Here is a 25,013-nt window from a genome sequence, read left to right as displayed (position 1 = left end):
TTATTAAAGCAGTTCCTGTTTTGTTCAAGGCTATGTCTCTAATGTCTTGCTAGAATAGTGCCTAGCTAGTTAAGAAAGTACCAAAAGAATGAATGAATGAATATCAGTTGATTTAAACTGTAAATTCCCAAAATAGCATTATAAGACATATTTACTACATAAGACACTCATTTGTGACCTTGGTTTTGCCGATGAATGCTGGGTTCCTGACAACAGCTCCTATGAATGGAGTATTGAGTGCTAACATAAAATTGGCAAACTGAGAAATAAATATGTGTGTGTTTGTAATTCGTGCAACTATGGAAACTGTCCCCTGGTGGCTCAGATGGTAAAGAATCTGCCTGCACTGCAGGAGACTGGGCTTTGATCCCCAGGTAGGGGAGGTATCCTGGAGAAGGGAATGGACACCCTCTCCAGTATTCTTGCCTGGAGAATTCCATGGACAGAGGAAGCCTAGCGGGCTACAGTCCATGGGATGACAAAGAGTTGGACATGACTGAACAACTAACACTTTCACTTTCAAGGAAACTAGCAAAAGTCACTTATACATAGTAGCAGGTGTAAAAGTATAGTTAAGTACAGATTGCTTCAATCTAATCAGTGCCTGTAATCCAGTCTTCATCCTTATAATAGTATGTTGAATAAATCTGTCTGGAGAGAACTAATGACAGTAGTGTTTTATGAGCATACCTTTTCACTTAAGATATATTTTTTTCCAGTTGATTTTTATAGGTCATGTCTATAGTAGTAGTATAGTATAGTGAGGGTGTAAGGTAGAAATATTATTTTCTGAAATTTTGTGGCATTTCTATGTGACGAATGTAGAAAGCTATGTGAATTTGGTCATAATATGTTCCTAATATCTTGAGTTGTCACAGACTTTAAAAAATATAAAATGCTATAATGGCAATAAAAAGGATAATAATAAACATTAAGATGGTATTGAGAACTCTTATCCAAAACTGGTTTGAAGGGGCTGGCCCACCTTCCTCATGGCCAACTGATAATGATCAAATGGGAAGTGCTCATTACAGCAACAATCTGATAAGTTGGCATTTTTAGTGAAGTCTAGATTGGAGTAAAGAATCTGAGTTGGAATAATGTTACTTACAGAAAATAATGTATTTCCCTAAATACTTTGGGGCATAAAAACACGCTTGTTGTAAAGATTCATATACACCCAGAGAAAAATGTTGATACAAACCATAACAATATCTGCTGTTAGTCAAGACTGGACAAAGATTGTCAGTGCCAATTTTTCAGCAGAAGTACACAGAATCCATGCAGCGCGTGTTAAAATGAGTAAAATTTACTTCAATGTCAGCTCTGTATTACTAGATTCTATAATATTATATATATATATATATTACTCTATATTATAACTCAGAGCTTTGAAATGGACATCGAGTGTTGCAAATAAATCTTTGGAAGTTCATTATTATCCAACAAAATTTTTATTGCTCACTATATCTGAAATAACAAATCTATGGCTTTGACATTTAATCAGAGCATAAGCACATTTATTGAATCTCATATCTGAGATGATTACTTCAGTAGAGCCCCAATTAAAAGCATGTGGATTTAAAAAATTCCTTTCAAATAAAATAAAATGCACAATGCTTGTTTTACTTGGACAAATTCATTTTATTCTTTGCTTCATGTTCAGTTGCCTTTTCTTAAACATGCTTATTCTGAGTTTTTAATGAACAGAAATGCCTATAATGTAAGTGTACAAAGAACAAACCAAGAACTGCTTTGTGTGTAACAAAGGACCTAGAAGGTTGAAACTGCCCATATTCCCCAGTGATTGTTCAGTTGAACAGTCACTGTTTACAATAGAATGTGAAAGGAAGTTTTTATCTGCTCTGGGGTTGGTATTATAACGTAAGGTGTTATAATATGTTTTATATGCCTACAGAATTTAAATTATTAGACTTTAAATAAAGACTCCTTAATCCGAGTCCAAGAAGAAAGAAAGGAAGAGAAGGAGAGAAGGACAAGAGAGAGAGAGAAGGAAGGAAAGATGAGAGAATCTGGGTCTCTGCCACTCTCCTTGTCCACTTTCTAGTGAAAGAGACTCTGCTGCTGCTGCTAAGTCGCTTCCGTTGTGTTCGACTCTGTGCGACTCCATAGACGGCAGCCCCCGTCCCTGGGATTCTCCAGGCAAGAACACTGGAGTGGGTTGCCATTTCCTTCTCCAGCGCATGAAAGTGAAAAGTGAAAGTCAGTCATGTCCGACTCTTCGCGACCCCATGGACTGCAGCCCACCAGGCTCCTCCATCCATGGGATTTTCCAGGCAAGAGTTCTGGAGTGGGGTGCCACTGCCTTCTCCGGAGAGAAACTCTAAATATTGTCTATTCATGAGCTTCTGCAACTCACACTGCAGCTTAGCTGTCTCTTCTCTGATTTAATAGAAAATTTGATTGTTTTTCTAGGATTTACATCCAGAGTAATTGTTTTTGCATTCTAATATAGTAAGAAGTAGATTGAATAAATGCATAACATATTAGAAATGCTATTAAGCAAATGATTCTATGTGGTACTGTTGAATAAATGTTCTCCTTTTCTCTTATGAACAAAACACAAATTTCTCCAATTATTTTTAAATTGATTGTTCTCTATTGTTGCTGAAGGAAAAGTGAAAAAAAAAATCTGTTTGTGAGTTCACTTCATTTAATCTTCTGTATGAATAACTGGAGCAACAGAAGACACGTCTATACAATTAGGAACTTTTGTCTCCAAGATCTGGAAGGGACACTTGTTATCTGCATCCTGGATATATAGTGTTTTCACACACTGAAACTTTAGTCCTGTTATCTTGTTATTTATATTATACATCACTGCTATCTTGTAGCAGCCATACCTCACCAATCCTTGCCCTATTTAAGCCCCTGCCTTAAAATAATCAGCCCTTAACTTGAGACTTGGGTGGTGAAAAACCTCAGAGAGGGTTTTCACACGGCAGTCATGGTTGTGATAGAGGACATACCATTTTGTTTTGTTTATTTGCTTTTCAAGTGGGCCATTTTTCTAAAAGAACATTCTGAAAATCAGTGAATTTCCAGAAACTTGGATTGTTCTGAGACTGATAATTGAGCTTTATTGTTTAAAAAAAAAAAGTTGACTTTCCCAGTCTGAAACAACATCAGGAGTTTAAAAAGTACCAGACTTGCCAATGAATAAGGGCAACAACTCAAGTTTTTATTTTCAAGACCTTAACGGATCTACAGATTGTGTCCATGCTTTTAGGTCTAAGTGGAGAAGTAAGTATGTAAGTAATGGATAAGTGTTCTCATTTTATTCAGAGTGGAGATGTTAATTTGCTTTCTTCAGCGTGCACAGATGTGGGTAACGTGATGTGTTCTGGGGTCCTGCACAGCCTCCTGTGAACAGGGCCTGATTTGTGTTCCTGTGAGGTTAAGAATATGCTTCTGAGAAAATTAATCATCTCCTATTTGTATCTTGCCTTTGTTTTCAGTCCAGAAAAATAAGCCTGTCCTTGCTGATGCTTTAAGTATTGAGCTCTCAGTGTATTCCTTGGAGTATCATGCATAGATTTGATACATCAATAGAGTCAAATTGGCTAAAAGAGCTGTCAATGATAAAAGCAGGGATGCTATAAAAGACAATGGCCTGATCACATTCCTGTGACTCAGGCAATCTGTATCCATCTCTTTTATATATCAGTGGATTTTTTTTCTTTCCCATTTGCATAAATTGGTAGTATATATAATAAAATTGCAAACAACAGAAAGCAAACCCATTTTTTAAATTATGAAAGAACAGAACTTCTGTCAGGAGATTTGTTCTCTTGGGGTGCAAGGAACAATAAAAATTCATGCTGTATTTGTGTTTTAGAAGGTACTTTGAGGTTTTTTTTTTTCCTCTCTCTCTCTTCCTTCTCAACAAGCTAAATAGCACATGGCAGTTGCCACAGCAACCCATTTTTGTGATTTGCAGAATACGGGAGCAAACCAGATGTAAATTGTCAGTCAATAAATCTCTCTTCTCATAGAAGATGGTAACATATGTGGTCTTATTTGGTCAATTTATAAACTTTTGTGGTGTTTTGTTCTCATCTGTTCCTTTCCACATGCTGTCAGGAATTAGTATTCTATTCTTTCGCTGCATAATTTCTGAGTTTCATATATAATGTTAACTGGAATACCTAGATGGCAGAATTATAGAAGGCTGCTGTTGAAAAATGAAGGTTATTTGACATCAGTTGTGCCATTTTTCAGCATATTTACCCATGAATTCTTTGGTTTATCTCATGGAGAAGAGTCAAATTAATTTTTATAGGGCATTTTAAAAGCCGTTGTGACTCTTTTACTTGGAAATCCATAATTTCAGTCTACTGAGATGGGTGTGCTTTTGTCTCCATGAATCCTTTGCTGTGGAAACAACTGCTTTAGGCTGGAATGGTTGGAAGTCTAAGGCCCTGCTTTTGCTCTCTGTATCCTGGCAAGTAGGCCCACATTTTGGGGGCCACTCATTTCTAATAGCTTTTGTACTTCCTCGTCCTTCCTTTTATCTTTTCTCCTTTCTTGTGTATAAAGCTCTTCCCTTCCCTCTGCTTGCCTTTACTTTCTTCCCCAATATTCCAGAAGTCATGATCCTCTCATCCCAAGGACATTTTGCCTCTGCTTCCAATGGAATGAGAGCCTGGGTATTTGTGTGCACAGTTTTTAATCTGATAGTAATTTGATAGGTAGTGCAGCTTACACCTTGTTAGGATACACTTGTATCTTTTCCCTTGCTGCCTGTTGGCAAGTCCTTCACCTTTTCTGTTCCTTTTCTGTTCCTTATAACAATCTTCCTTTCTCCCACATTTAATAATCTTTAGCATTTGCTCCAAAGAGCCACAGCCTGAAAAGACTAGGTGGGGGAATTTATGATGAGACATTTCTGATGTTTAGCACTATTTTAAACAATTGCTGGCAACCAGACAGACTGGTTTGACTTATAATATCCCCTCCTTCCTTTTAAAACTGCTATCAGCAGCAATTGAAGTGATGGTGTTCCTTACTACACTGACAGCATAAGGATACATGAAAATGTATAAACTTGGAACATTAGCAGCAGATGTGAAAACATTTCTAGAACTAAAGATGGCATTTGGTAAATCTAAAGTAGATGGCAGCAGACATTGTTTTATTGTCTAGAATAATTTTGAATTGTGGCATAAAGCACTGTACATCTATGGGAAAGCACAGCGCAAAGGGAGAGAAAATAATTGTAGGACCACTGTTTCATCCCTACCTGGGGTTTCATCATTTCCCCTCTACAAAACTAGCTGAAGCTGTGAAAAACGGATGTGTGTATGCGCATGCATGAAGGAAGGAAAGAAGGAATTCTTCAACAGCAGGAGACATTTTTCTAGCAAGTTTGGCTTTCAGAGTGGTTGCTTGAATATAGGCCCAAACCCAGAGATGCGAGCAGTGTTACACTTGGGAAGTGAGAGTGAAATTGCAGCCTTTCCCCCAAACCCATATTACAGGCCTGTAACTTTTTACTTTTCCTACTTTGCCCACCTTTAACTCCAATACTACTACTTCTTCTTCTTCTTCTTTTTTTTTTGATATGGAACATTTTAAAAGTCCTTATTGAATTTGTTACAATATTGCTTCTGTTATGTTTTGGTTTTTTGACCTCAAGGCATGTTGGATCTTAGCTCCCCAAACAGGGATCAAACTCACACACCCTGCATTGGAAGATGAAATCTTAACCATTGGGCCTCCAAGGAAGTCCCTCCCCAGTACTTCTTAAGTAGCCAGTGCAAATGCTTGATCATATGCTCTTGTCTCTGGCACTCTCAGCTATGTTCCGAGGAGCCAGCCTAGTGACTAAGGGATCAGACGTGGGCTCTAGTTCTTCTTCTTCCTCTGTCACTGATTTCTCATCTGTATAAACGGTGGTTGATAATAGTACCTATGGGCTTTCCTAATGGCTTAATGGGCAAAGAATCCACCTGCAATGCATGAGACAGAGAAGACACAGGTTTAATCCCTGGATCAGGAAGATCCTCTGCAGGAGGGAATGGCAACACACTCCAGTATTCTTGCTTGAAAAATTCCATGGATGGAGGAGATTGGCAGGCAGGCTACAGTCCAAAGGGTCGCAAAGAGTCAGACACAAACTGAGCAACTAGGCAGAAACACAAGCACAACAGTACCTGCCTCAGGGGGATGGTATGCAAATACAATGATGCATTAAAAGTTCTTAGTTAAAAAATGTTAATATTAACTGCTTGGGAAACAATGTAATTACTAAATATCACTAGTACCAAATTAATAAGTCATGCATACATGCTAAATTGCTTCAGTCATGTATGACTCTTTGTGACCCTATGGACTATAGCCTGCCAGGCTCCTTTGTCCATGGGATTCTCCAGGCAAGAATACTGGGGTGGGTTGGTACGCCCTCCTCCAGGGGATCTTCTGGACTCAGGGTTGGAACCCATGTCTCTTATGTCTCCTGCACTGGCTGGAGGGTTCTTTACCACTAATGCTACCTGGGAAGTCCAATAATACTCAAAATAATGGTCAAATTAATTTAGAATTTGTTGTAACTTAAATTTAATTTGGAGGTGGCGATGTTAGAATAGGAGAAGCAGCAGAGCAAAACAGCTACTTGAATGACATTTGGCTGATTCGCATTAGAGGTTATAGAATTTTACTTGCCTTGTAGTTTGTTTGTTTTTTATCTCTGTGAGAATAAGTCTTAAAATTCAACACAGTATTTGTTACCTCAGTTCTATGGCATGTCTTAGAAGAAAAATTATTAGAAACCAGGTACAAATAAACACAGTTAGACACTGGTAAAAACTATTAACAGTTGACAGATGTTAAGAAGAAGTCCAGTGTTGGTGTGTATGCAAAGATATACGTATGCACCTAAATGCTTGTATTAAGTTGGCATTGAAATTGATATAGTGCTAGAAGTACAGTGGTTAAATATAAATCTGCAAAAATGCTAGCATAACTTTTTTGAGATGATGGGATAAGACAGCTGTCATTTCTTAAGATATGGTTACACTTGGGGGGAAATAAATCTTAAAGAGATTGTTAAAATGAAACTTAAATGTCATTTATTAGTACTTATAAGAAGGATTTTTCAAATGAGAGAAAATAAAAACTATATCTGAAGTCATTTTGATAAATGGACACTCTTCTTTAAAAGAAGTTCATGTTATCATCAGCAAATTAAACATTTTAATTTAGCAACTCAGGGCCTTGAGTACTCATTATTTGATACTATGCATTCTTTTGGAAGAAAACCTATGACAGGATTTTTACAAAAAGTTAAAAAAAAGTTTAAAATGAGATTTTTCATTTCAAAGACTGTAATTATTTTGTATGTTATAAAGCTTCTTAGGTTCCCAGCAAAGAGGATTAGGACAGAATGACCTAGAGGCTTTTAAATTTGGGATGGAATATCCAAGAGGTGTAGACATTTCCAATAAAATAACACAAAGCACTGTATCATTCTATTTCCATTTTGGATAATGACAAAACTTGGTTTTTGTGTGGTTGCCATTTTTTTAATTTGTGACTTTCCATTTAATAATTTCTCTCTCTCATTTGATTTAAAAATGAAACAAACAACTCTTCAGCTGAAACCACTTTAGAGCACACATTCAAAATCTGGGTCCCAAGTAATTAACATGCTTGATGCAGAGCGGCAGCAACACATTAATGTCAGTAAAATGTCAATCTAAAGAGGCGCCTTGAGGAGTGCCTGTATGATGGCATATTGGGCCTCTGCCAGAGTCCAGCAGCAGAGTTGGACATATATGGGCCCTTCCAGGGAAGAAACTGCTGGGCTTCTCTACAAGGTTGAGTTTGGGAACTTCTGGTCATAATGGTGCTTAAGAAAAGGAATGATTGGATGGGAGCATATGGTCCAGTCTTTTTGAAGCTCTGCCATCACAGTCAATGTGCTGTGAAATAACTGCTAGGCAAGGACTGAATCACCTGGCTTCTGGTTCCAGTTATGTTTTTAAGTAGTGAGGTCACTTTGAGCAAGTGACTTAATATCTGTAAAATCTCTCTCAATTTCATGATTCTGTTATACCAGGTCAGACTCCTTGTATTCTTCAATGGAATTTGAAGGTAAATGCAAAGGGAGTGTAGAATTGATTCATTAATGATGCCAGTGGTGGCTTCTGGGTACCCCTCAGTTAAGTTCCACATAGAATGTGATATAATCTGAAAACGGGAGTTCATGAACATGTAGGGTAAAGGGTTTTGTCCATTACTGGTAGACATTCCTAAGGATACCTGATCTACCATCCTATAGACATCTGAGAACCAAGAAATGACTATAGGTAGTGGTCCTCTTTAGAGTGGAGACTATTCTTACCACAGTCTCTCAGGCATATTAACAAAGAATGTCTGCTTAACCATCTCAGTCATATCCCTGTCAATCAAACCCCTGTCTCATCTAGCTCTACCCTATTCTTGGTCTTTTCTTGGGAAAAATACAACACAATATAACTACTGCATGCACATTCTGTATACATTCAAGCAAGTAATTGTTCATCAATGATAAGCAATTTTTCTAAACCTAAAATAAAAATGGCAGAAAATGGACAATGAAAAAAGATCTGAATCTTTAACCACTTGTTCTGAAACTTTGAAAAATCATTAGGTGTCACTTTTAGAGATTCTAAGATTCTGTGTTAAAAATAAACACTGTGAATTTGATGTCAGTCATCACATTTACACCTTACTGAAATTTCCTTTAATGTTAAAAGTGAATCAAAATATAAAAATAAATGTATATGTTACATCTAGGCAATATGCTTCAAAATACTTTTGGAATATATGCCTTGTAAAATTTTAATAGAATGATACCTGTTAAGATGAGAAAATTTAGATAGGTATGGTTCTAGTTGTTGTATTATATACCAGAAAATAAATGATGTACCTAATTTCTTATCATTATCTGAAGGTTCTTTTCATTGACTTTGGATGCATCCTTAGTCATTGATTATATAGCCATGATGGGGCATGTCTAAGTAAATGACTAAATCATAAATTATTTTAGAATATCTTTCCTTTCAAAGATTCATAGAACTCTCTATCAAGTAAGTAGATAGAGTGGTACATTGATTTATAATTAAACATAATTATCTCAAAAGAAAAACCTCACGCTTAAGTGAAGTTAAGAACTGAATATGCTACTGCCTTCAGGGTTGGGTGGGAAGGAGAGTGGGGGCAGTATGTGGTGGCTGAGGAGGAGTTGCTATTCTAGGTAGGAAAACACTCTTTGTGGAGCAGATTTGAATTTATAAGTGTTTGTCATTTTTCCTGGATGTACACAATGTAGAAAAATATAAATAAGTTTCAAATAGTTCTCAAATCTGGTGAGCTATATTGAAGGAGGAAGGATAGAGTTGAAGCATTTTTGTGCATGGTCAGTTTGCAAGGTATTTATGACCTGGAAAACTTCCCTTGTTTTGTTCCTTATATCCATTCCCTAAAAAATGGTAAAGATCTTAGATGTTCACAAGTCCTTTTGGAATTCAACTATAATCATTTTTTTCATTACACTTTTGAAATTGCACAAATTAATGGCAATATTCAAATAGAAAATCTACAATTTCTTTTAGATTAGTTGTATTATAATAAGGGCTTATTATATTGTTCATGAAATACTAATTGAGTCAGACATGTGATAAAACTGAAGTTTGACTGATTATTATATGTTTTCTGAACTTTGCTGAGAAAATTACAACTATAGAAAGAAACTGTTGTTGAATGCTTCTGCATGAAAAGTAAAATGCTTCCCAAAGGAGAAATATATTATGCTTATTCTAATTTATATATGTTATGGGAGGCAAATAGCATGATTTTAAAGTGTGGGCTTTGGAGTCAAACATTCAGGATTCAAATCAGGACCCTGGTACAATGGAAAATTGGGCAAATACTTCCCCATCCTAAGCCTCTGCTCCTTCATGGAGCCGAGATATTAGGTGAGATGAGGGATGTAAAAACCTTAATGTTGAATAACTGTTGGCCAGCATCCTCCCTTTCTCCTCTGCCTCCTCATCGTTATGTATGAATGTAAGAAATATCAGGGAAAAGAAAATTAAAAAATTTAATTTAAAATTCTAAAAATATTTTATTTCATACCTGTGTTAGGTTATTCATGAAGCACAGATATTTTACCTTTTATCACCTTTAGCTTAAATTCATTTTTCAGTTGCCTAATGATAAATTTTTAAAAATAGTTGACTCTGACAAGAAAAGACAGCTGAATATGAGCTCTCTCAACATAACATTATTCTTTTTCATTGGGAGAACCCTCAGTAACATTTGGCCCTAATTTCACATTCAGCTTTGTCTATGTAGGACAGTCAGATTGGAGGACTCCCCTGATAGTTCTTTGAGGAGGTCACTCAGCGAGAAACACTGAAGTTTTGCAAAGAGCCAGGATAGAAGAGTTTTGCTGAAGTTTTAGGTTTGGCTCAGCATGCTCTGCTTGGAAAATGGATTACAGCTTTCATCAACTATCTTTACAGAGCTAGAAGCTTATTGATGATGAGGAGAACTGATTAATTTCATTGACAACTGATGTTCATACTAGCCGTGAAGTAGTGTTCAGACTCTTTTGACCTTCTTTGTTTAAATGAGAATTCATGAAGAAAGGAAGGATCCACAGACTGGAACTGGAGCCCAGAAGCCTTGTTATAAATAATGAAAACTGAGACTTATGGGCTAAGCTTTGTATTTCTCCTTTATGTCAGTTATTGTGCTGGGTGACCTCAGTTAAAGAAGCATGTTGAATTCTACTTGATGGAAAAATGGTGACAGAAGAAGACTGTAAGCCCATAAGGTGCCATTTAAATAATCTGGCTCCACACTGCAGAAATCATTTTAGTTGAGCAAGTGGATAGTGATACTCAAATACAACCAAGTAAATCATCACTTTTTTCTCAGAAACAAATAAAAGAAGAAAATATGAGTGAATGCTGCCAATAGATATCCTAGTATAAGAAGAATGCATTCTGTAAAATGCTAAATTGGGACATTGTATTTGGATAGAGAATCTGAGATCTGGAAGGCGGTGTAGACTAGTTATATTTAGTAATACCAACAAGGAAGCAGAGTTGCCTGGTGTACAGAGGCATGATCTTTACAGCCAAACTGACTGTCTTTAATTAAGTGAGGCAAGTTGCTTTTCTTCACTAAGTCTTATTCTTTCAGTTGTAAAGTGGGATTAATACTATTAGAAAAATTAATAATAATAGTTTGATATGATTATTGTGAGGGGTAAATGATAAAATGCACATGAAATGTTTAGGATTGTTGGGCACAGAAAATGCCTGTGTGTAGCGTAATAAATGAGTTCTGCTAATATCATGATCATTTCCTTAGCCAGTAATGATTGTCAAAGAGACATAATGCAATTTTAACTCATAAGGTCTCTGCTAACAGTATTTTAGGTCATAAAACATGTAATTCTTCATTCCTTTGACCATTTTGTCCAATAGCAGAAGAGTGTGACAAACACACTTCATAGTATAAATGAAAAACGATACTGGTATTTACACAGAATTTGCTTGCTCATTTAAAGTAAAGTAACTGGTTAAGGAGATGGTGCTTTGGCAAATGCCTCACTGATTTTCAAAAGTTTGCTGAAACTCACTTTATGACACTCTTTGAGCAGCTAAAGTGTCTGTGTAAAAAAACGTGTGGATGATCAACTACAATAAGCAGAACAAATATAACTTATATGTTTGGTAAGTGAATCAGTTCATCTATTCACACAAAGAATTGACTTGGATGGATAGTCTAAGCTCTATCTTATAATGGCATTTTACATGCTTTTCATTCAATAATTATTAGGAAAAGAGTGTCCAAGTTTTATAAGTGCTGAGAATACATTTCTTTTTCAGATATAGTGGTTGCATTGTTTCTCTCATTCCATTCTCTTGCATTTTCCTTTCAGTGATGTAGCACTGCAGCCTATTTAGGGTTCATTTTTGCCTCCTCTATCGTTTTACTCTCAGTGCCTTAGGCATGTGGAGTATAAGGCCATTAACCCCTCGGTCTTTGTGGAAATCAAAATCCCATTTGTCTAGATGTAAATTACCTCCTGCCACTATTGAAATTTCAAAAAAGTCCATTATGATTCCATATATTGTCTATTTGGTGTTTCCGATTTTTTGATGATTTTTTGATTTTCTGACTGAGTTTTTTGATGACAACAGAATTAAACATGGAGCCCAGAGACATTGTTAGCAAACAGCAATAAGACTGGTATGTCTCAGGCATATGAATAAAGCTATGAGAAAAACAGTTTAATGACATAAAGGCCAATATGAGTTGTATCTCAGAAAATACATGTCTGTTAACATTTTTTGAGTTTTTATTTTGTTTTGTAACAAAAGTAAATTTCTGACAATGTAATTTAAATGCCTTGACATTTCAATGTGACGAGACTGTAAGATATTATGAATCAGATTTTATCAGTGGAATAAATTTGCTGGAACATTTGCCCTTGTTTCTTTATAGTCATTTTACTAATATAATTTCCTAACTTTAGAGAGCATTATAATAAAGCTCATTCCAGTCCTCTCTACCACAATGCCTCTTTAAGTATTTCCTGAAATCAAAATATTCAATATTACTTTTGCCACTGGTAAGTGTTATGAGTCCAGAGACTTCCTGAAGGCCATCGCTTAGCCATGGCACATTAGCAGGCTTAATCCCAGGGGAATACATTCTCCCATTCCTGGAGTCATGGCTTTGTACAAGTCAGGAAACTGCCTCCTCTCTCTCTCCTCAGGGAATTAAATCCCAGAGGTTTTAGGCCTCTGGAAAGAGAAAATATTTCTTGTTGATGCTAAGCATTTAATTGATTCAGTGGGTCGTTGGGGAGTCCATGGGCCTTTTCAATGCAGACTTGGGAAAAAGTAGTGATGTTTATACTCCTTCCTAAACAGAGTAGCTATTATTTGTGGAATGCTTTACTTTCTGGAAGTAAAGGTTGGCAAGATAACCTTTGGAACATGTGTTTTAGGAATTTTCATTTATTCCAAGGATGACATTACTTTTGAAAGATAAAATCTCCCTCAGGGCCCTCAGAATAATCTGGATAAATTGACTGGCATTTTGAGTTCTTAGGGTGCCATTTTCTCTCCAAGACTAATTAGAAAAGAGATGCCAAACAGGCTGCTTTTCTAATAGACGTTATCCATTGGTGGTGCTTCAAATGACTTTGAAGACTTTGCTCATAATTTTCCAACAATCTGGAACATGCCTGAAAACTTACTCATCACATTTTATCCAATTTTTGAGACCTTTGCCAAGTATCTGTTTATCAGAGTCCTAATGCTGTCAGACAAACATATGGGTGAGTAGGTAGAAGACATGCAGTCTTTTTCTCCAAGAATAGAGGTTGGTTGTGTGTATGTGTGTGTGTCTCTTTAATTTATCTTGGGCATATTATTAGCTATGATTTAAATTAAGAAGTACAGATTTTTAATTGCAATGATCTATCCACCCATACTGTGGTATGGTGCAAGGGGCACAAATCTTGAAAGGATTAGGCTAGAGTGTGATTTTAGAAAAAAGAGAATGACCATTTACTGATCAGCTTACAAAGAGCCAGGCATTGTGATTGGCGCTGCACCATCTCTGGAGTCAGGATACCCACGTCCTCCACGTGTTAGTTCCCTTACTGTGGGAAGTCTTTAACCTCACAGAGCTTCATTCTTCAGTCTTACAAGAAAAATGATCATCATCATTACTCCCCCAGCAGGTTGTTGGGAGGAAGAAATGTCATTTACTCTGTGTACAGGATAGCTCTAGAAGTGTCACAATTACTGGGTTTTTTTTTTTTTTTGTATTCTCCTTTACTTCCCCAAAGTTTTATTTTATTTTTTTTATTTTATTTATTTATTTTTTACTTCCCCAAAGTTTTAAAGTCAATTCATTACTATTATCTTAGCAAAATTTGGAGAGCACACTGAGAATGAGAAATTTGCTAAGAAGAAAAAAAATAGGACTGTGAAATTAAGGCTCTAGCTCATTGCCTACAGTGGTTCTCACCCTAACGATGGAAATGGAAAGGTAAGGCAGAATGGGGGAGATGGAGAGACAAAGGTAGGTATAACTATTCTGAGCATCTCCTCTGTGAGGCACAGAAGCAAAACATGAGGATGGACACTGCATATAAAGAGGACACCTCTAAGTGCCTTAAAATATTACAGTTAAACCCAGTAAAAATGGATTGGAGAGTCTCTTCAGAATTCCTGGGAACTCTGAGTTATAGTAGAAGCCAATAGCTGAATAGGTGAAACATAGCAGTATTATTATTAAGATGTTTTAAAACCAGGGCAAGGGTCTAATTTTTATGACTCATTACAGAATACAGTAGACTATATCCCAAAGGCAAATTATGAATTTGAAATGTTGGTTGTGAGATACTTCAACGAAGTGAAGTTGCTCAGTCATGTCCGACTGTTTGTGACCCCATGTGCTGTAGCCTGCCTGGCTCCTCTGTCCATGGAATTCTCTAGGCAAGAATATTGGAAGCCATTCCCTTCTCCAGGGGGGTCTTCCTGACCCAGGGATCAAAGCCGGGTCTCCTGCATTGCAGGCAGATTCTTTACCATCTAAGCTACCAGGGAAGCCTGAGATAAATAGTAATTGCTTCTATTGTTGACTATCTGCTCTAACTTTACGAGTACTTGATTATATGGATAAAAATCTACCTAAGGATTTTTTTGGGGGGTGGTGGGGGCACATATCTATCAGCCTTTACTTCTACCTTTTAAAGAATATTATCTTCAGAAGAGGGGATAGGCAGACCTTTAGCAGACTGTTGGAGGGGTCACTGTAGGGCTTCTGCCCTAGACCGCCATAAAGAGCTGAGTGTGTTGGGGTAAAGATGTTAAACCCTTTGGGCTCCAGTTTCTTCACCAGTGAAGTGAGCATATCAGAGCCTTTACCGAAGGTTGTACTATTATTACATGAAAACCTCTTCACCATCTTCATTTCCCCACACCGAGGTTGTGTAATGTACTTTTATGAATGGCACCTTAAAAAATAGCCCTCAGTTAAATGCAAATATGACAATTATGCAAATATATAATAATAGATAGCCCAGTGGGCACTGCATTTCTTCACAAAGTTTGAGATGAGCATTTGGCACCTCTGCTTCCCAGTCTTAACAATTTCTAAACAGCATCTGCCGAGATTTAGTTCTACTCCTCTCATCAACGTAAAACATTTGTATTTCTCCCTGTTACTTCTTTTATCCTCTGGCACCACCTACTTTCTTTATGTGAAGTTTGATTGCCTTTTAGTTTGTGGCTAAGGGAACAATTGCTGTCACATTCTACTTGCTAGGTGTCCAACCAGACATCAGTTCATCAGGAGAGAGGCAGGGAGGTGTTCACTGCGCTCTGCGCGGGACCTGTGTTCAGTTGCTACAATGGGAAGCTTTCCTAAGTGCTGGTTGCGTAGCCAGCATCAAAGAGTTTTATCTTTGGCAGTGCAGATAAGATGCTGATCTGTTGCCTCATGTTTACCTGCTTTATTCAGTTGCATGGGACCAAGGAGTGACACCTAAGTGGTTAAACCTTCACATCCAGGTCTCCATGGCCCATTTAGATGGCTGGAGATGTGTCCAGTGTTTATCCAGATTGGCTGGAGCAACAATATTTTAAATTATTCTTTGGGGGCATCTTCACTGAAGCTAGAAGTAGGGACTCATTTTTTAGCATGCAACTAGCTTCCGTTTAAATGATCTCCTTCAGATTCCCCAACAAATATCTCATCTGTGACCATCTTCAAGGGCTGCTAATTAAGTAATACTATTTAATTTACATAAGTGTTAGTTTGTAACTCAGATTACAAACCTTTCTCTTCAACATAATTATTTTGTAGTAAACATCACAATGTCACTTTACAAAGGCAATTTGCACCAGGAAAAATTCAGAGAGGAGGGGAAGAAAGTAAAATATCAAACCTATTTTATGACCAAAAAAAAAAAGAGAGAGAGCAGGTGTAAAAAAGAACAAAAATAATCAAATACAGTTAGTGAATTATAAGTTGATTATGGTTTTCATAGGTTCATAAATTGCTGGCTTAAAAAACTGATAGCATGATGTTTTAAGCCATTAACAGCAGTAACAACAACCAAAGATAAAAATTCCAACTACTCATCAGCATTCTAACTCAGCGTGTTGCCTGTGACAAGCAATACTCTGAAAAGATGGTCCTTTGATGCTTGTCTTGCCAGAAAGCTATTATTTTTGGTATAGCTACATGATGTGGGGAGACTGTGGCTTAGTCTTCCAGGCGTGCTGATATGTCCATCAATTGGCATTGGTAGATGCCAATCAGATCACTAAACTCCCTGGCACACACTGAGTGACAACCCTGGGGGCCTGGAGTGATTGTATCTCTCAGACTCAAGTGGGCACATTATTGATCTCCGTAATCCACAAGATATGTATGTGAGCTTTACCAAGGTTAAAGAGTGAATCCACTGTTCTTAGGTGTCATTGATTGTAATTTTAAAAGAGGTTGGGTAGGATTTAAGAATGTGTGTGTTTGGTATGGAAAGTTTCCCCAGAAAAGGTCTGAGAAAAACTGAAATCAATACTGCAATGCTACACTACACAGGAGTTTGAAATCTGGAGGTTGAATGTCAGCTTCAGGCTTCTCTCTTGGCTAGGAACTTAGGAGGTGCCTCGAAAATATCAGATCTGTTCTGTGGCAGAAGACACACTCCTAGTGAATAGCAGAAAAGCAAATGCTACACCTTTTCCTCTTTGTAATAAATCATTTTGTTTTTCTATAGATTGCGTGTGGCATTTGAGGCAGAGCAAGCAAGCCTGCCGATATTTCAAGCTAATTCTTCAGCATCTTTCATTTTTCACTCTGAGCAGGAAACCTCTTCTTAAACTTGTTCATTTTACAGAGGGAAAATCGAAGCCCGTGGCATGTTGTCAGAGCTGCTTTATTGTCATCATTTACAAAGGTCACTGGAATTAATTGACTTCTTACATTACATATTGTAAAGTGACTCATTTTTTGACACATTTATGGGAAAGTGGCAGGATCTAAGTGACTGGTTATTGTCTCTTGCTTTCGGCTCTTATTATAAACTAGAAACCAATAATAACTCTGAAATCACAGTGGTAGAAAAAAATAACCTGCAGTTCAAAAGAAGCAGTCTCCATTAACTATTTGGTTAGCTGAACTAGAAGAAGGAAGGAGAGAGCTCCTGAAGATAAAATGTAAATACTTGGTTTCTTTTACTGTCTTTACAGGATCCCTTAAGGAGGGTAGTGAGTGTTTCCATGAACATACTCATGTTCTAAGTAGCTGGCTTCCTTTTACATGACTGGAAGTATAAATTAACCCACACTATATTCCATGAATCATCCCTGCATAGATGCTCATAGTTTACTGAGAGTAATTCTGTCTCAAAGGCATTGCTTCTGAAACTAAAGAGAAATACAGGGTGTAAGCAGTATTTGTAGTGTGAGGGCACAGTATGTTCTGGGTAGGTTTTGCGAATCCTTATTTCTCCCTTTTTTGTTGTTTTCACATTATCCCCTTTTCACTAAATGAAGAAGCTTCAACTCATTCTCATAGCTTGCTTTCACGAAAATTAGAGGCACGGAAACAAGGACATATTGTTAAAAATGAATAAATTAGAGGTGAATTAAGCCTGCTAGCTGAGTAAGAGCAAAGGGAACATAGCAGTTGGTTTGAACAAACAATCTTCTCAAATAGGAGATGTACTTTAAAGCCACCCTGCTGCGATCCTGTTAATTACCAAAGAAGATGAGAACTCTTCTGGTTCATGGGATCCTTTTACCTAGAATGTGTCAGTGGCAGCTGCATTAGCAATCAGACATTTGCACTGTCCCTTCCGACCAGTGAGGGGATGTTATTAAAGGGAAGTCATTTACTCCAATCCGTAAGATGTAGCCTGGCAGAAATTCAATAACTGTTTGTGATATGCTCTTTTCGCCACTCTACTTGGTGGTTTTACTCTTGACTTAGCAGCAGCATTTGCCTTTATCTCCAATCACTAGGTGAAAAAGGGAGAAAAATGCCCCATCTCTGGGGTTGGTTTCACAACGCAGAAGGATTTGTGATCTGCTTTTCATTGCAAATAATGTGAAGAAAAAGCAAAAATCCCCTAGCCCCTCTCTTCCTCTCCTTTTCTCCTCTGGTCTTCTCTCTTGCTATCCCCTTCTCTCTCTCTCTCTCTCTCTCTCTCTCTCTCTCTCTCTCTCTCTCTCTCCCCCCCTTCTCTACTCCCTCCAACCCCCAGCACTGCTTTTTCTCTCCCACTCACATCCTCTGATGGGCGTTCAAGCTCGTAAAATTCATGCTGGAGAATCCCACAAACACAGCAAAGCATACACAGAGCCCGAGGGCTTTTGCATTTGAATTTCCTCTCAAAAGTGAAATGGAAAGAAAACTGCTCTCGGAATTCACACAAGAAGAGAACATCAAAAGAGAATTTACGCGTTTAAAAAAAAAAAAAAAAGAGCATCAACTGAACTGGAAAGAGAGCATATTTAAATAGAAATGTATATTTCAAACTTACCCTGCAAAAGCGGTTTCGATGCTACACCCCCTTCCGTGTCCCTGCGTGCTGGATTCCTCAATTCCTTAGTTGCAGTAATCACATGGTTGTGTTCTTGCCCGGGTGGAAATTGGTGCATACGTGTGTATCAAAGTATACACAAACGTGTACTATAGGTATTCACACAAGCAAGCGAGCTTATCTCTGTATTCTAAAATATAAACGAAGGCGGGAGGCTACAACAAGGATTGCTTCTTTTTCCCCGAACTCTTTCTCTCAGTCAGCGGCAGGCTGAGCCTTTCAATCCAGTGACGAGAGATCCTGGGAGCTGGCTTTATTTCTCCTGGTTTCCATGGTGGTTAGTGGTGCGTCGTTCGCCCGATCAGTTGTCACACTGACATGGTGCTGCCTGCTCAGCGGTCATTAATAACTGAACACCCTCCACTCCCCAGAGAGGAGCCAATCGCTTCGGACTGCCAAGACGTAGCCCTCGCAGCTGCTCGCGTCTGGTTGGCTGAAACAACCTGTCTGTCCTATGACACTGCTGCTTAGGATACAAATAAATGAAACAGGCTTGCTTGTTTTCTTAGGTATCATTCTCTCCCTCCCTCCTTTCCTTCCTTCCTTCCTTTCTTCCTTCTTTCCTTCCTTTTTTGGAGGGGGAGGAATTTTTGACTAGTTTTCTCATTTTTGGGTTCTCAGTCGCTCAGACACTGTGTTTTCTCTCTGAAAACAGCAGGACACATTACTAACAAGGATTTCCCAAATATTAAAAGCGCCTGGGAGAGATGCAGAGCCTCCAACGACTCCTCTGAGAAGTTCACCAAGGCAGTATAATTTAAGAACAGCTTGAAACTGTTTTGAGTGGCATTTGGTTTTCTGTATGTCCTACTTAATTTAGGATATGCGTTTGCTGTTCAATAATTTTTTTTTTTTTTAGGCAATAGTTTTTCTCACCTAGAATGACCAGTTTTTTTGTTTTTGTAAAGTAACACACACATTTGCTTCTCTATATTTCAGTACATTGGCATATTAAGGGGGTATATATGTTTCCAGTTAACATTCAGTCACTTCTCCTATGTGATGAAGTTAATTTGCCAGCCACATGTGAATGAGTACATGTGCCATGGTGTTTGTGTGTGTGACCCGGGAGGGATGTGTGGGAGTGTATGTGTGTTTAGGGTGTATGTTTTACTATTCTGGGAAAGCATTTCTCCTGAAATAAACTTAAATCCTCAAGAAAATGATTTCTCTTTGTTCTTAGACATGCTAACTCTGAACTTATATTTACCAGAAAAACATACTCTGTACACATATGTGAAACATTGAATTATCTGAAATTTAGAAAAGAAACACGGCAAAGCATAACAGTGTATATTTCTGCAAGGACACCTATGAGCAAATAGATGGCAGTTTTTTAAAATGCATGATTAAAACCTTAATTAGCATACTAGAGAAACATTTTGTTGAAAACCCGGATACATGAGGATTAATTTAGCAACAGGTCAAAAACAGGTTAGATTCATGACTCCAACCCTAGTTTTGAGAGACTACCCTCTAGTGGAGTAAAAAGAAATGGCATTTTCATGTTACTGGATTTACTGGGGATGGGGGTGGGGGGAAGCCTCACATCTAATTATTCCTTAAGTATTTATTGAAATGACATAGACCAACAGTTTATTATAATCATAATACCAACTTTGTTTCTAACTACTAAATATTTTCGCTCTGTGGTTTTCTTTAAAATGTTTCCAAATGCTTTATTTTTTTTTCTTTTAACAAAATGTATTCAAATAATTCTTAACCTTTTAAATAAAACTAAGTTCAAGACAAAAGTAGCTTCTCCATTAACCTAATAGTGCTTATTTCAGAATGTTACTGCAGATTTTATTCTTTACACTAGGCACTCTAGCACTTCCTCTGTAAATGTTAGAAATTTGTAGTCCAGTGTTGGGGATATTGTGATACACTGTGTCTATACTTAATTTAATGTACTTGTGATAATAGTAACTCCCCCCAGTTCTGCTCTCTCCAGCTCCAGATTCTTGCCTATTCAAAATAATTTCACCACTGGCAGATTTTTATTTTCAGCTATGGAAAACTTCAGAGAAGGCAATGGCACCCTACTCCAGAACTCTTGCCTGGAAAATCCCATGGATGGAGGAACCTGGTAGGCTGCAGTCCATGGGGTCGCTAAGAGTTGGACACAACTGAGTGACTTCACTTTCACTTTTCACTTTCATGCATTGGAGAAGGAAATGGCAACCCACTCCAGTGTTCTTGCCTGGAGAATCCCAGGGACGGGGGAGCCCGGTGGGCTGCCGTCTATGGGATCACAGAGAGTCAGACATGACTGAAGCGACTTAGCAGCAGCATGGAAAACTCATATTAAAATTGTGTTAATTACTTGAAAAAGGAATTTGAGTTTTATACCATTAGTTCCTTAAGCATTTCATTTTGGTTTGTTGGTGTTGACAATATAATAGACAAATCCAATAATCAAACCAAGTATAATGGCCTCCCATAATGAGAGTGAGTAGTGATAATCAAGCAGATAGATGATTAAACTACTTTCATGGTTTATAAATAAAACCAACAGTTGTAAGTATTATAAATTTTAGTCTCCTTCAGATATAAAAAAATCAAGCTTTAATTTAGCAAGAGTGGAATATTTAAATGACACTTAATGCTCTATCACAGGAAGTTGTTTGACTTCCTTTGATTATTTTTTGACATTTGGGAGATGAGATGGCTTTTCTTGCAGTTGTCCTTTTTATGTGGGTACACGATAAGTTCAAAAGATGTCATGGGACATTAGAAATGAGGTTTCAGTGTGAGAGAAGGTAACTGGATGAAAAGAATGAGGATTTTGTTTCTTGGCTGTAGTTTCCTTTTTGCTACAAGAACAGCTGCTGAGTAGAAGCAGTGTGTGTTTTAGAAGATATACTTTTCCACCGCATCAATCATTTATTAGTAATGAGAGGTCCCAGAAAAGACACATTAAATTATTTAATTATCACATCTATGTAATACAGTACCATGTGAAGACTTTAAATTGTGACAGGATGAAGATTTCAGGGCTTTTGAATTAGCAGGATTGTGAATGGTCATCAGATGAGAAACATAAAACCTTTAAGCTCAAATGCTTTGAGTCCTAAAGTTTAAGAGACTTAATATGTATACACAGCTGGTTAGAGAGAGCAAGACTAGAACTCCTCAGGTCTTTCAGGATTTTTCTGTTACGTCACTCTCTCAGTTCAGTTCAGTTGCTCAGTCGCGTCCGACTCTTTATTTCCCCATGGACTGCAGCACACCAGGCCTTCCTGTCCATCACCAGCTCCCGGAATTTACTCAAACTCATGTCCATTGAGTCAGTGATGCCATCCAACCATCTCATCCTCTGTCATCCCCTTCTCCCACTTTCAATCTTTCCCAGCATCAGGGTCTTTTCAAATGAGTCAGCTCTTCACAGCAGGTGGCCAAAGTATTGGAGTTTCAGCTTCAACATCAGTCCTTCCAATGATCATCCAGGACTGATCTCCTTTAGGATGTACTGCTTGGATCTCCTTCCTGTCCAAGGGACTCTCAAGAGTCTTCTCCAACACCACAGTTAAAAAGCATCAATTCTTTGGCGCTCAGCTTTCTTTATAGTCCAACTCTCATATCCATACGTGACTACTGGAAAAACCATAGCCTTGACTAGACGGACCTTTGCTAGCAAAGTAAGGTCTCTGCTTTTTAATATGCTGTCTAGGTTGGTCATAACTTTCCTTCCAAGGAGTAAGAGTCTTTTAATTTCATGGCTGCAGTTACCATCTGCATTAATTTTGGAGTCCAAGAAAATAAAGTCTGTCACTGTTTCCCCATCTATTTGCCATGAAGTGATGGGATCGGATGCCATGATCTTTGTTTTCTGAATGTTGAGCTTTAAGCCAACTTTTTCTCTCTCCTCTTTCACTTTCATTAAGAGGGTCTTTAGTTCTTCTTCGCTTTCTGCCATAAGGGTGGTGTTATCTGTGTATCTGAGGTTATTGATATTTCTCCTGGCAATCTTGATTCCAGACCCTCTCATCTACTGAATGATTGATTGATTTTCTGCTTTTTCTTCTTTTCTTTTTTTTTCTTATTTTGTTTTGCCCCCCACTTTAGAATCCATTGCAAATACAGTATATTACTTGCATATGCATGTCAGCTACCTCAGAATAAATGTATGCAGGGTTTCCTGAATGAGTACTTAGTTCTAATGAACATGTATTGAAATGATTTTTAAACATAAATGAATAATTATAGCCCTTAAATTATGTTGACAGAGTTCTGCCTATATCATCAAATAAGAAAATATATGGGTGCAATAAATATTTATTTGTTGATTTAATGGTTGAATTTAAGTTACTCATTTGTGAAGGTTTATTGCTATTTCGTGGAATCCTAGACAGGGTTTGTCTATGAGCTTTTGTTAGAGAAGTAATTTACGTAGTGAATCATGACACAGCTTCTGGAGACAGACAACCTGGGTTGGAATGCTTACTTTGCCACTTTCTAGGTTTGTGACCTTGAGCATAAATTTAGCATCTCTGTGTCTCAGTTTCCTCCTAGGATTGTTTTGAGAATTAAAGTAGTTAATGTATATAAAAGCTTAGAACCTAGTAACTGGAACATAGTATCTGGAACATAGTAAGTCTAAATGAATGTTTGAAATCACCATTACTGTCAGTATTATCATTGTCAGAGTCATCATTATTTGTTCCACTGTGCCCTTTCTACCTTCTATTCTAAGTCCCTGCCTTTCACTTGTTCCATTCTAAGTCCCTGCCTTTCACTTATCAGAAATAAGTTAGTTCAGTTCAAATGCTGCTTCCCCCATGGAATCTTCTCTGACCCTCTAACAAGATATGATCTCTCATTTGACCCATTCTAGCATTCATTGACGGGGGAGCCTGGTGGGCTGCAGTCTGTGGGATCACACAGAGTCGGACACGACTGAAGTGACTTAGCAGCAGCATTCATTATTTGGAGAAGGCAATGGCAACCGACTCCAGTGTTCTTGCCTGGAGAATCCTGGGGACGGTAGAGCCTGGTGGGCTGCCGTCTATGGGATCACACAGAGTCAGACACGACTGAAGTGCCTTGGCAGCAGCAGCAGGCAGCAGCATTCGTTATCCCTCCTATCACATCACTTTTTAAAAATACATTATAATTGTTTGTGTAATTTCCCTTTACAGTTTATAAGATTCTCCTGGAGAGATGGCCTATATCTTATTCAACTTTAGTATCCATAACATGTAAAAATTGTTCTTTCATAGTATTTAAATTTTAAGAGTTACTTAATCTTCACAATATCTCAAGATATTTTTGTCCTCATTTGATAGTGTAGAAACATTGGCTTGAAGAAGTTAGGTTACTTGCCTGGTGTCCCCAAACTATTAAATAATGGAGCTAAAATTTGAACTCAGTTTGGTCTGCCTAAAGAGTCAAGGCTCTTTTTACTGCACAGGGTACTTGGTATTCATTTGCAAAATAAATGAATGCTTGATTGATGACTGAGTCAACAATTAAATGTAGTTAGCAACAAGGGATGCTAAAAATAGAAATACTGTTTTTAAAAGGGAATACATTTTCTGCACTAGACAGAGGATGTTTTTATATAGTTGCTGTTGTTCGGTGTTAATGACAGAATATTGTATTGCTGGCACAGTTTGAGAAATATAGCACTGAAGAGATGTAGCACCTGGTTGGAAAGATGAAGTGATGTGTTAAATACACGTGAATGGCCATTGATGAAGAGGTGCTGACACTGAGCCGAGATCTTCAGTGGCTTGTCCTTCCTCCTCTGATTCTGATAGCAAATTTGCTCTTAAGTTAGAAATAAGATGAAACGAGAGGAGCTTGCTCATTCCTTTATTCTTTGCTTTCAGGGGATTGACTTTAACTTCTTCTCTAGACATGTGAAAAATAGTGAGAGAATAAAATACACTTTTTAGAAAATATATAGCAGGTAAATAGGTAAGTAGCCTGATAGGTGGTTTTCAGGTTGCACAGAAATACCTGAAAAGAAATTTATCAAAAAAAAAAAGATTCTAAATAGTAGTTATTTTTGATGGGATAATGGTTGGTTTTTGTTTTTGACTAAGTGCTGACCTGTATATGGCATCATTTTTTAAAAACCGAAGCATAGTTGATTTAAAATATTGTGTTAGTTTCAGGTGTGCAGCAAAGTGAAGTGGTTCAGTCATGTGTGTGTGTGTGTGTTCTTTTTCAGATTGTTTTCCATTATATAATATTACAAGATATTGACTATAGTTCCTTGTGCTATACAGTAGGCCCTTGTAGTTTATTTTACTTATAGAAATGTATATCTGTGAATCCCAAATTCCTAATTTATCTCTCCTCACCCCTGCCTTTAATAACCATATGTTTGTTTTCTATGTTGGTAGGACTATTT

The 25,013-nt window shown here is 37.5% G+C and overlaps 2 protein-coding genes across 6 annotated transcripts in view; one reads left to right on the top strand and one right to left on the bottom strand.

The window, feature by feature from the left end:
- Positions 1–19,058, bottom strand: part of LRRN3 (leucine rich repeat neuronal 3) — a 38,557-nt gene extending 19,499 nt beyond the window's left edge. Inside the window, exon 1 of the mRNA XM_020908694.2 lies at positions 18,593–19,058. The gene's annotated coding sequence lies outside the window, so the exon portion shown is untranslated. The remainder of the gene's footprint in view (positions 1–18,592) is intronic.
- IMMP2L (inner mitochondrial membrane peptidase subunit 2) overlaps positions 1–25,013 on the top strand; it is a 916,360-nt gene that overhangs the window by 455,026 nt on the left and 436,321 nt on the right. The gene's annotated exons all lie outside the window — the stretch shown is intronic.

The sequence above is a fragment of the Odocoileus virginianus genome, chromosome 1 (assembly GCF_023699985.2).
Source record: "Odocoileus virginianus isolate 20LAN1187 ecotype Illinois chromosome 1, Ovbor_1.2, whole genome shotgun sequence".
Classification (NCBI taxonomy): domain Eukaryota; kingdom Metazoa; phylum Chordata; class Mammalia; order Artiodactyla; family Cervidae; genus Odocoileus; species Odocoileus virginianus.
The sequence above is the reverse complement of the archived record's forward strand: the minus strand, read 5'-3'. Positions and strand labels throughout refer to the sequence as shown.